The following is a 13,962-nucleotide window of genomic DNA, read 5'->3' as shown; positions in this document are numbered from 1 at the left end:
AGAGTGTATGTGTGAGAGTGTGTGTGTGTGTGTGTGTGTGAGAGAGAGATAGAGAGAGAGAGAGACAGAGAGAGAGAGAGAGAGAGAGAGAGAGAGAGAGAGAGAGAGAGAGAGTTTGTAATTATCACTTCATGGGGACATCATCATGTTTACACAGCAACCTCATGGGGACCAAAAACATTAAGGGGACAAAAATCCACGTCCTCACAGGGGTGATGCATTGAAAAGTGTTGAGGAGGCTGTAAATAGACGCCTCACAAATTTTTATCTTTGGCATATAACGCATGATCTGGACAAACTGTGTGTGATCGGTTTGGTCTATTTCGCCCCCTTTAGTCTGGAACCGGTATTTTTTGGGGGCGGGGTTTGGCCAACCACTTCACACACTCTGCAAGTCTAATTTATGCAAATTATGGTACCGCCCACTTAGTAAAGGACTGTGGCTAATCTGCATATGCACATTAGCTCTATTACCTATTAGCGGATTAAAAAGATTTAAAACAAAGAGGTAATACTTTTAAAGTTTTATTCAACTAGGCATTAATATTGATATTTAATTAAGTTAAAATTAACAGAAAATGTAAGTGTACAAAAAGTGACTGGTAAGTTAAAAGCCTAATTAGACTGTTAGAAGGTTAGATTGTTAGCATAAGATAAACATTAATAAGTTAGAACAGATAGTTATCATGTTGTCCAAATAATTATAAGTCTTAATAGTAATTAAAGTTTCAGTTTTTAAATTTCTGCACAGCGAAATGACACTATTTAAAAATCTCCAAACAGTAAAACGAAATCCTTTAGTCGGGTTATGGCGGAGTGTAGTTTTTTTTGACTGCACTAATAGTTCGTAAACACCACACAGGAAGTAGGAAAAGAACTACATTTCCTATCTGCCCTGGCTGTCACAGACTAATAGCACCAGCTGCTTTCCATTGCCCTAAGGAGTGATTCTACTGCTGCAACGAGACCAAATACAACGAAAGGTAAGTTATTATTATAATTTTTTTGCAGTTTATAAGTTTGTAATTTTATTTCCCTGCTTTAAGACTTTATTTATAATTGAATCACAATATTAAAGTAATTGTTATGCTAGCGGACTTTATTAGCCAGAGTTAGCACACACTTTAACCAATCCAGCACATTAGTAAGTACAATAAGTTAATAAAATGAAGTTAATATATTAAATAGGCTTTGGTAGTTGTCATGTCATGTGAATATTTAGTGTTATACCGACTTCTGTAACTAGCTTCACCATGTAACGGATAGTTGGGTTATAAATAGCAGAGTCAGGCTTCCTAAATAGTTATCGATCTGAGCGCTGGATTGAGTTTAAAGCCTCTGAAATCGAGGACAGGGTGGACAGTAGTCTGGACCGAGCCCAGCTCATTAGTTCCAGTTATTAGTTTGTTATGAATCTGTAAAGCGCTGGGCGGTGGTGTGATGTGCTTCGATGTTGTAACTACAGCGCGCTCCTTTTATTCTGCGTCTCTAAACACCGCAGCTGAGCTGTGATCTGTGTGTAGAACAGGTTCTCACTCAGCACAGTTATTAGCAAGCACGGATATGGTTATTTTCTTACTCAGAACATCACTAGGGACTGAAAATCTCAATATATTAACATTTTCTTTAGAGGTAAAATGGCACGAAGGTGGAAGAAGAATAATTATAACTAGACCAGTACATTTCCTGAAGAAAATGTGAGCGGTGCTTGCCGTGGTGAAATCGGGACAGGGCGCCAATACATTCAAGAGCCGCCCGCGTGGGGTGCCAATACTTTCGAGAGCCGGACAGATATGGCACCAGCACTGTTAGAGCCGGCCGTGTAGTTCGCCAATACTTTTTAGAGCCGACCGTCAAGGGTGCCAGTACTTTTGAGAGCTGGCCGTGCAGGGTGCCAATACTTTTGAGCGCCGGCCGGAGAGTAATAATATATATACAGATATTAAAAGGTGTGAATTTATCCCAACTGAGCAAGCCACTGAGTGGCGACGGTGGCAAGGAAAAACTCCCTAAGATGTTTTAAGAGGAAGAAACCTTGAGAGGAACCCGACTCAGAAGGGAACCCGTCCTCATCTGGGTAACAACAGATAGTGTGAAAAAGTTCATTATGGATTCATATGAAGTCTGTATGGCGTTAGGAGCAGCCGTAATCACACGAGTTGAAATTCATGTTAGATGCTCTGTTGTCATCGATAGCAAAGTAAGCAGGATAATTGTTAGTGTAAAGAAGATTGTACTGCTATTCCTCCTAAGGCCACATCGACTGGAGGGGAGAAGAGAACATATTTATTCATTCATTTATCTTACACAAAATTTTATTTTCATTAATAGTTTGTTTACGTACACACAGACACACACACACACACACACACACACAGACACGCACAGACACACGCACAGACACAGACACACACACACACACACACAGACACGCACAGACACACACACACACAGACACACACACGCACACACACACACACACACACGCACACGCACGCACGCATACACACACACACACACACACACACACGCATACACACACACACACACACAGTCGGGGCCAAAAGTCTGAGAGCACTAGTGGAAAATGTTTCTATTTTGCATTTTTTTATTATTTAATTTTAGAATTTTCATTAGAAATTGTATTATTGACTGCAACTTCAATAAAAAAATAAATAAAGTACAATCTTTAAAATATTTACAAGAGATTCAGAGTTTCTTAATGTTTACAGTTGCAGAATTAAAAAAAAATAAATATCCAAAATATTAAACATTTGCTTTCTTTGTTTTAAATATTAATAAATTCTAAAACCAATTTATCTCAAAATGTAAGAGATTTTCAATGTGGTCTCAGACATTTGTGTGTGTGTGTGTGTGTGTGTGTGTGTGTGTGTGTGTGTGTGTGTGTGTGTATTTCTGTATTCTACTATACTGTATTCTTACCTTGCTGATGGGTCAGAATCGACTGCAATGAGAAAATGCATATCCCTGCGTAAAAAATATACATTATGGCAACATTTGATAGGTTGTGTTTTTAATCTATAAAAGGTATTGTCTTTTTAAATGATGACAATTTACAAGTGATATTAAATCAATCATAGTGTACTGTAAAATGAGATTTTTTAAAATACTTGAAATCAGTTTGATACTTGAAATCAGAGTTTCAAGTAAAAGAAAAGGCATGGGCCTCTGTGAATTCTCCATTTTCTGCTTAACTAGAAAGATACCAACTTTAGACAATTTACAAGAGCACTCAAGGATTAAAAAGAAAATAGCCAATTGAGGAAGCAATGTACCATTCACCACTTAATAATCAGACTTTAACTGTGCACATCAAATTATATGAAGTGCATCATATAACAAATATATCATTCATTGTGCCAAAATAAAGGCACAGTTTAGAGAGATTTCTTACCTTCTTCGACATAGATCAGAAAGTCCTCTCTTTGACCCTTTAAACTCTGAGCTGTCCACTTGGTGTATCACTAAATGATTATTTAGTTTATTTAAAAGGCAAATGTTCTTCAAATGCAAATAAGTTTGACTCAAACTACAGTCCTCAGCAAAGTTTTAAAAAATATGAAGCAAAAACCTTCCATTTACATTTTATACATACATAAATATATACATATATAATATAGGTATAGGTTTTATCCAGCGAGATAATTGATTTATGAATCAATCAATGTCTGATTCATAAAAACTGTTGTACAAATGTGTGACGCAAAAGCAAAAATGTCAGTCTAAAACTGATGTGACGGATCATCCAGCAATTCCCTTTAGTCATCTGATGATGCATTTATTATAGATTCTCCTTCAAACATTGTTTAATTGACTTTCAGAGTTAAGAGGTTTTCATTTTTGGCAATGAGACACAGAATCATTACTGTGACAAAACATTAATAACTTCTCCATTTGAACTGTTAAAATGTGCAGATTCATTGTATTTCAATATGAAACTGTTCTCAAAAAATATTAGACACCAGGATAATATTCATTAATAATAGCACATAATATTCATTAGCATTGAATTTATTAAAACACTGTGCTATTCTATCACACACCTTTGAATCATGTTAATTTAAATACTATAGTTATAGCACCTGTCAGTGCCAACATCCCCACAAGATTTCATAATGTAATGGGTTTACATTAATACTACATGAATTGATCACGCTCACTTTATATAATTCAATCTTGTAATTAGAAACTTGTGTAAATTAAGCTTAGCATAAGCAGTGAAATCGTGTTTTGATGAGAAATTTAATATTTCTTTGTAAACTATAAATCATATTTTTTCTCAAATCTAGTCTACCACATGTTCCATGTTTTGTTGAAACATTGTAATTGTAAATCGACACTGGTTATGAGTAAGGAGCTATATAAATTACACTTATTATTATTATTATTAATAATAATAATAATAATAATAATAATAATAATAATAATAATAATGTATTTATTTATTTATGATATATTTTAACTGTTGAAGCATATGTAATTAAATGGTGATTTCAGTGGTGGTAACACTGTATACAGTGCCTTGAATCCAATTTCAGGTGTTTTGGGAGTTCTTAATGATCTGTTTTAGGAAAAATAGTATTTTGAATACATTTTGCATTAGGCTACTCAAAGCAGCTGGAGTGCCGATCTTATTTGCTTCTGCAGGATGTGTTTGAAAAAGAACTTAACTAATTCGTGTGGCAGCTGCGCAATGCATAAAATCATGCAGATACAGGTAAGTATTTCAGTAAGCTTCAGTTAATATTCACACCAAACATCAGAATCTCAGTGATCTCAGTGATGATGGTATGAATGTTGGTGCCAGATGAGCTGGTTTGAGAATTCTAGAGGCTGATCTGGGATTTTCACAGACAGCAATCTCTTGAGTTTACACAGAATGGTGGAGAAAAACAAACACCTTGTTGATGACAGAGGACAGAGGAGAATGGACAGACTGGTTCGAGCTGACAGAAAGGCTATGGTAATGCCTTGGTATGGTATTGTAATTCTTTACAAGTGTGGGGAGCAGAAAACCCTCTTGCAACATACAATACGTCTAGCCAAATGAGGTGGATAAGCTACAACCATATTAGGTTCCACTCCTGTCTGTGAGCCAAGAACAGGAACCTGAGGCTAGAGTGGGCGTGGACTCACTGGAACTGGACAGTTGAAGAATGGAAAAACATTGCCTGATTTGATGAATCTTGATTTCTGTTGTGACATGTAGATGATAGGGTCAGACATTGGCATCAGCAGCATGAACCTGCCTTGTGTCAACAGTCCAGACTGCTGCTGGTGGTATAATGTTCTGTGGAACTATAGAACCGTGTGTGTGTACTGTTTGTTTGTTTGTTTCCCTCCTTCATCGACTACACCCACCTTGCCACAAGTGTTTTTCCTAAAAATGTTTGTAGTAGGACAAAAATAGAAAGAATATGGCACAGTCATTCTACCTAGAGTACGCCAACCATCAGAAGTCAGTGACTGGGTAAGAGTCCATTAGTCAGTGAAGTGCTAACAAATTCTGAGAAATTAATCAGTGTAAATTCTACACTTTACATTCTTGCACATTTAAAAACTTTCTGCATTCCTCAAAATCTGCATACCTGATCTCTAAAAACATTTCAGAATATTCCTTTTGGCTTCATCACCACCCACCATTTTTTGGGGTTGCCACATTTAAATGAGTTAAGTAATAAATTATGTTTTGTAAAATATATTTCAGATATGTTTCACATTCTAGACCCGGGCTTCCAGAAAAGTACTGTAAACACATAACGTAACACATAATCCAGTACGATGAAATTCTTTGCTTGGAATTGTAGGTTGCAGAGTATAAATGATTAAACTTTGGGTTGTTAAGCTTCCTATGATTTTGTTTTGAAAGTTCAGTTCCATATAGTAGACAAACATCTGCTTCTGTTTGAATCAAATAACCAAATATTTTATTTTTTTCTGTATATGAGCCAGACTGAGACAGATTCTAAAAAGATTGTATACAAGTGTCAATCTCCCCAAGCCACACTGGATAATCAAATCCCTTCCTTATACTTTCCACCATAACAGCATTCAAAAGCACTACAGCTAGAAAGCACAACACAGAAAGATACTGAGCAAGTCATATGATTATCACTCTTTAGCTCTTGTTTAGTTTGTCTATGTATACCCCTCTGTTTCTTTGTAAAATCTTACAGTGCATTTCTAGCATCCAAGCCTTGTTTTCTACAACCCCAATTCTAAAAAAATTGTGACGCTGTGTAAAATGTAAATAAAAACATAATGCAATGATTTGCAAATCTCATAAACCCATATTTTATTCACAAAAGAACATAGAATACATCAAATGTTTAAACTGAGGAAATGTACCATTTTAAGGGAAAAATAAGGTAATTTTGAATATGATGGCAGCAACACGTCTAAAAAAAGTTGGGACAGGACCATGTTTACCACTGTGTGGTATCCCCTCTTCTTTTAACAACAGTCTGTGTAAGTCTGGGAACTGAGCAGACCAGTTGCTGGAGTTTTGGGAGAGGAAGGTTGTCTCATTTGTGTCTGATACAGAATCCTAGCTGCTCAACAGTCCTCAGTCTTCTTTGTCGTATTTTTCATTTCAGGAAGCACCAAATGTTTTCAATTGGTGAAAGGTCTGGACTGCAGGCATTTGTGTATCATACATTATATCAAATAATTATTTTAAATAGGACACCAAATTAATTAAGAAAACCATCCAATCCAGTATGGTTCATTTTCGACCCACTTTATGCATTTGTGTAGGCTTTTTGGTTCATGCATTCTAGGGTTAATAAGTCGCGTTAAGTATGATAGCCATGTTATATGGACTTTGATATGATATACTTATATATTGCAGACAGTAGTTTCTAATAAACATACTGGTTTATTGTATAAACACGACACTCTCTTTAACCACGTGCCAACTGTATGTGTCCGCCATATTGATGAGGGAAAGACCGCGCTGTAAACAAATACAAGTAAACGGAGGAGCTGTGGTTTTTCTGGATAATAATTTACATGATTTACCGGAGATGATAACGGCATCGTTTTCAAAAACTTGCCCTTTGAAACCCGTTTTCCAAAGTTTTCAGGCCCCGAAACGCCGTCGTCATGGAAACAAACAGCCAAACCGCATCAGAAGTTTTCGGTTTTTATTTGAAAACGTTGTGGTGTAAACGGCCCCTTAACAACTACAGCAAAATGCTGCTTTTATTGCTGAAGTCTTTCTGTAAACAAATAGAAATGAAATAGAATTTTTATGATTCACACTCCATTACACTCCATTCTTCTTCTCAAAGACAACTCTATTTTTGAAAAGAATTAAGGTGTTTTTATTATTTAAAAAAAAAAACAATTTCATGATGCAGCTTATTATTAGAGCTGCAACTAACGATTATTTTCACAATCGATTAATTGGTCAATTATTTTGTCGATTAATCTGATGGGGGCGGGGCAAACTTTCAGTGCCTTCTTTTGTTTATTTAAAATAAAATCCACAAACTGAGTGTTACAAATATAAATTCAGACTAAAACTTTACACAACTGTTAGTCCAAAACAGAAAAGAACCCAATACACACACACACACACATATATATATATATATATATATATATATATATATATATATATATATGAATAATTTAGGACTGTAGTTTAATTCGGTGCTTTTTGTGAATCCATAAAAAAAATAATGCATAAGTACTTATATAATATAAATGTAAACTAACTATATAAGATAAATATATATAAACATTTATAAATAGTTAGATAGATAGCATTATTATTTTTTATGGATGCACAAAAAGCACAGAATTAAACTCCAGTCCTAAATGAATAATAAAAACTCACTTTCACTGCACCTTGTGGTTTCTGTTCCTCGGTGTCTTTAGACATTATTTTACTTTTGATCATAATGTTTGAATTAGACATTACAGATCTTACTCGCGCTACACTCTGTATCAGTGCGTCTACGCCGCGCGTGACCAGCAACGCGCGTGACCAGCAACGCGCGTGACCAGCAACGCGCGTGACCAGCAACGCGCGTGACCAGCTACTAACACATCACTTCCGACAGAATTTACACTGCAAGCGTGCAGATACAGCATATAATGACAAACTTAAATTAAACTAAACCTTTTGAGCAGCTTGCGACCGCATCACTATCATGCTTCCGTGCTCCACAAACTCCGCTTTATAAAGTTTATAAACCTTCTCGGCAGTGTTTAATCCTTGACTTAGAGGACACACACTTTCTTCCTCAGTCACGTGATGATTTCTCCTCCGTCTGATGAGGACTGAGGTCATGTTGGGAATAAAAGATAACGCTGACAGAAAGTAAATTGAAGAAAGTTAGTGTCGGTGACTCTGAGGCTAAAGCTAGCGGTGTCGCATTACGTGTGTGTGACGATTTTCTGACAGTGCTCCTCTTCCGACTACCTGCTCAAGTGACGAGAGGTTAGGCTATGTCACGTTGTCATAAAGTGGTGTCGGTGCGGTTGTATCGTAGTTTTACAAGTACGAGTACATGAACACAGTATCGGGCCGACACCTGAGTACTGGTATCGGCATCGGTGCATCCCTAACACACACACACACAGTTAAATTGGAGCAGTGAACCATAAGATCTTTGATGACGTCATGTACAGATCAGAGGTCTAGAACTCACTTTCTTTCTCTCCCTTGATAATCGTTGTTTTAATATAATAATGTATACATTACATTTATCTCTGTAATCTTCTTCCCTATTTGTGGATATTCTCGAGTGAAATAGTCGAGGCCTCCTACAGAACATATTAAGCTACACAGGAGCAGTGATGAGAATAAACATGACTTTTGGTGCTCATGATTTAATATGGCAGTTTTATTATGAACCCACTACATTAGAGAAGGAAATACTGGATGTGAAGTGTATTAGTGCTAGTGTGTGTGAATAGACTATCAGTTTAGATACTGACCCTGAACACTACTAACATGCAGTGCTTTCTTGGGGTGGTGCTGAAGTTGGAGTTGAACCGGTAAGAAAGATATTAGAGAGAGGCTTCCTTACACTCCTGAGGATGTTCAATTAGAACCTGCACCAAACTCCCCTGATTCAAGTCATCAGCTAATTAAGCGGCCTGCACGAGCTGAGGTGGGTGCTTTAGAGCAGATAAAACACCAAATGTGTTAGATAAGAGTTCAGAGCATGTGTTCTAGACACATGATTTAGAGTGGAGACTTGGGTCCTGAGCTTTGGAGTTATTCTGATTATAGGTTTCAGTGAGGAAGTGACTGAAATTAAGGAGAGGAACTGAGAATAAAGTTATAGTCTTTCTGAGTAAACAGAGAATAAGGCTATATTATTGTTATGGGGAAAAAATAAGCTCGTAGCAGTGTTGATGAAATACATGTACATGTCTGTTTTAGGCCCACTGCTCTTTACTTTATATATGCTACCCCTTGGTCAAATTATTCGTAAACATGGAATTAGCTTCCACTGTTATGCTGATGATACACAGCTGTATGTTTCAGCGAAGCCAGAGGACAGACAGAAGCTTAGTAAAGTTGAGGATTGTGTAAAGGACATTAGATGTTGGATGTTAATTAACTTCCTTCTACTTAATTCTGATAAAACAGAAATACTTTTATTAGGCCCACGTGTAGCTAGAAGTATTCTTTCTGATCACATGGTTACTCTGGATGGACTTTCTGTTTCATCATGTGCAGCAGTTAAAGACCTTGGAGTGATTATTGACTCCAGCCTATCATTTGATGCTCATGTAGATAATATTACTAGGATAGCCTTCTTTCATCTCAGAAACATTTCTAAGATAAGAAACATAATGTCACTACATGATGCGGAAATACTAGTTCATGCATTCGTCACCTCTAGACTAGATTACTGTAATGCCTTACTGTCTGGATGTTCCAGTAGGAATATAAATAAGCTCCAGTTAGTCCAGAATGCAGCTACTAGAGTCCTAACTAGAACTAGAAGATACGACCATATCACACCGATATTATCCACACTGCATTGGCTCCCAGTGAAATCTCACACTGATTATAAAATACTTTTATTGACCTATAAAGCACTAAATGGTCTCGCGCCACAATATCTAATGGACCTTTTGGTTTTCTATGATCCGCCACGCCTACTTAGATCAAAAGATGCAGGCTATCTGACGGTACCTCGAATAGTGAAGGCTACAGCAGGGGGAAGAGCTTTCTCTTATAGAGCCCCACAGTTATGGAACAGTCTTCCTATTAGTGTTCGGGACTCAGACACAGTCTCAGTGTTTAAGTCTAAGCTTAAAACGTATTTTGTTTACTCAAGCCTACCCTGACTAGATTCTGTTCTACTACTTCACAGTCATAATTATCTTTTTTCTCCCTCTCTCCTTTCGCCGAGCCCCCCACGAATTTATGGAGATACTAGAGATCCAGATCCTTTCTGCCTCTGGATGGAGCTCAAATCTTCTTTAATTCCAGACTGCTGGGACTACGGCTGCTCCTAACGCCATACAGACTTCATATGAATCCATAATGAACTTTTTCACACTATCTGATGTTACCCAGAGGAGGACGGGTTCCTTCTGAGTCGGGTTCCTCTCAAGGTTTCTTCCTCTTAAAACATCTTAGGGAGTTTTTCCTTGCCACCGTCGCCACTCAGTGGCTTGCTCAGTTGGGATAAATTCGCACCTTTAATATCTGTACACCGTGTTGATATTTCTGTAAAGCTGCTTTGAGACAATGTCTATTGTAAAAAGCGCTACACAAATAAATTGAAATAAAAAGTCAAAAACTGCTAGAAAAAAACTCAGAACATTTGCTTAGCCTAATACTTTTTTTTCCATCTACACATAATTATTATTGTAGCAGCTGCTTTTGCAATAAAAAGGCTTAAAGTCGAGGGTCCCTGTATCTATGGAGAAAGAGGAGCAGTGCACCATTGACATCATGCACAGAGGTAGCATGAAGGTGTGACTGAGTTTTTAGAAATTATTTCCTAATCTTATGCTAATATGAATACTACAATAATAATAATAATAATAATAATAATAATAATAATAATAATAATAATAATAATAATAATAATAAGAAGAAGAAGAAGAAGAAGAAGAAGAAGAAAGGGTGATTAATAAAATAAAATAAATAAAATAGCAGCGCTGCGTGGTGTTCTGGATGGATCTTGACTGCCATCGTGTGGTCATGTTTAGGAAGTGCACCTTCCCCCAAACGTTGTTTAAAGCCGCAGATTATAAATCTATATTCCTGCTGAGTGTGTGTTTATGACCTGGATGTTGAGTTGCTTTTAAACTTTCTACATAAGCAGCATTTCTGGCCTCTGTGAGTCCCAGGTGATGATCTTTTATTTTCAGATTCTTACTGAGGTGCTGTTTTCCACATGCAGTGCTTGGCTGTGTTGGAGGCCACCAAGAAAGACTTCCTGGCTGTCATGTGGAAGCTAAGTGGGCTGGGGTATGTTGTCCTTCATCAACTGACCTAGCCAGAATGCTTGTCATGTTTTTATGTATTGATTTAATTTCTGTTAGACAGCCTCATGATTTACCAAACATGTTTTTTCTTTTTTTTAGGTCAAAAGGATTTCTGGCCATGGTGCTTGTGCTGCAGTGATCTTGTTCTCCATCACACTCCAACACAGGTAGCCATCTTCACCCTCTCCCAAGAGGTGATGGTACGACTCTGAATAAACACTCTATTATTATAAATAAAGTGTGACTGTGTCTTGTAGTCCACCCACCAACCTTTTTCTGTTCAGTGGTTTGACTTGTGCTACACAGAGGTGAGTCCAGTTATGCTGCAAGAAGTGTAAGTATGATGGGGTTGACGAGTGGGAGGAGAGGTTCTTCCTGTGCAAGGTGCTGCTCTCTCTTCTTTCAGCATAGCTCCTGGTCTCAGAACAGGTTTAGTTCATCGTTGCTGGTGTTGTGTAGGGGATGTTATATTGTGAAAGTCACAACTATCCCCGCTCAAGGTCTTGTGAAATATTTGACCTTATTTGTGACTATATTCACCATGATACTTTCAGCGGTTACTACATTAGTGTCCTTAATTTTTTTTACTATTTAAAGATTGTTTAAAAGTTTATTACAGGCTCAATGAATGTTCTTCTCCTTCACTAGAAGATAAAGGCCCGGTTTCACAGACAGGGTTTACATTAAGCCAGGATTAGATCTTCAATCAATTAGGACATTTCAGTAGCTTTTATAAACGTGTCTTTAGAAAAAAATATTTCTGGTGCACATCCTGAGATAAAACAATGGCACTGACGTGTTTTAAGATCCGTCCGTGCAAGTAGCTTTCAGTTAAAACAGCTCAAACATACATTTTAGTCTGGGACTAGGCTTAGGCCTTGTCTGTGAAACCAGGGGGAAAAAGAAGGGTGTGCTTTATTATGCTCTCTGCAGAATATGACAGAAGAAATGTGACTCACACCTATAACTGTAAAAGCAGGTAGAACTGCAGTTAGCATGAAACCTCAAATGTGTAGCTGGGCTGGAAATTTATTTTTGTATGCATGTATAATATTTTTTCTCTTACAGATGGACCAGCGAACAGATTTAAAGGCTGTTGTGAATGATGGGTTACAGAAATGTCTTCCTGTGTTTATTATTATTTGAAGTTATATATTCTGATTTGTAAGCAAGATTATGAAGTCTCCTTTTGCTAATCATTTTAGAGCATTATTAAAAAGTCCATGTACACAATGTTTATCCCGAGTGCCTTTTTGATGTATTTTATTATCCTGCACAAAGCAAAAACACAATTTGTGTGTAGATGCCCCTCGTAAATATTAACATAGTAAGAGCAAATGGACAAGTGAAACTAATCAATATAAAATCTCTAAAGAAGGGCGTGATGGTACTGATTTTCTTTTTACACACATGGTATGCACGTACTTGGAGTAAATTTTAATGAACAGAATATGGGTTCTATTCAGTACTTGACAAATGATTCAGTGCGGATTAAATGTGAACAAATGAGCCATGAATGTATCTGTGTTCTATATAATATCATTTTTAAGTGGATTTTTACATGACATTAAAACCCCAGCCAGGCTGCATTACAGGGTCTATTTAAACTTCACATCACTGTCCCATCTAGTGCCTATTAATGCTGTTCAACCCTGATGGTTTCACCTGGAATATCCTGTGTTCATTCATTCCGTACAAAGACAAATATCACAAATAAATTCAGTTGTCGTCTCTTAAGTATTTAAGTATTATGGTTTATATGGTCGAGAGAATAAAGAAAAATCTCAAACATTTAGCAACGTTTTGAATGAAAAGTTTAACGTTGTGAATTACACATCTAAAATTACTCCTTTTTTATCTCCCAAAACCATGTGGAATAATGTTATGATACCTGACAAGACCAAAATTTAACTTTTTAGCTATAACCAAAAAACATGTTTGGCAAAAAAAAAAACAACGCAACACCAAAAGAGCACCATCCCCACAGGGAAGCATTGAGCTTTGGAGTGGTTTTTCTTCAGCTGGACCTGGGCTTTAATCAGGATGGAGGGAATAATGAATAACTCCAAATATCAGTCAATTTTGGTACAAAACATTAAGGCTTCTGCTACAACACTTAAGATGAAGAGAAATTTCACCTTTCAGCATGTTAACGACCAAGCAAACCTCCAGATCAACAAACGAATGACTTCACCAAAACAAGTTCAAGCTTTTGGAATGGCCCAGTCAGAGTCCAGACCTAAATCCAATCATAAATCTGTGGGGTTTCCCGGAGAGGGCTGTGCACAGGAGATGTCCAGCCAATCTGACGGAGTTAGAATGCTTTTGCAAGGAAGAATGGTAAAATATTGCTAAATCAAGACGCTCCAAACTGATCTACTCTTATCCAAAAAGATGAAATGCTGTGATAAAATTTAAATGTGTTTAAGGGTGTGCACACTTATGCAATCAGGTTATTGTAAATAATTTATC

General features: G+C 36.9%; 1 long non-coding RNA gene across 1 annotated transcript; it reads left to right on the top strand.

The window, feature by feature from the left end:
- The first annotated feature begins 402 nt into the window (after window positions 1-402).
- LOC128630462 (uncharacterized) lies at window positions 403-13,038 on the top strand. Its single transcript, XR_008394838.1, has 4 exons — window positions 403-508; window positions 863-983; window positions 11,374-11,473; window positions 11,590-13,038. It is a non-coding gene; the product is annotated as an uncharacterized LOC128630462 (long non-coding RNA).
- Window positions 13,039-13,962: the final 924 nt, after the last annotated feature.

Source organism: Ictalurus punctatus, unplaced genomic scaffold (genome assembly GCF_001660625.3).
Source record: "Ictalurus punctatus breed USDA103 unplaced genomic scaffold, Coco_2.0 Super-Scaffold_100056, whole genome shotgun sequence".
Lineage (NCBI taxonomy): Eukaryota > Metazoa > Chordata > Actinopteri > Siluriformes > Ictaluridae > Ictalurus > Ictalurus punctatus.
Note: the sequence above shows the minus strand (reverse complement) of the source record. Positions and strands in the feature narration are given on the sequence as shown.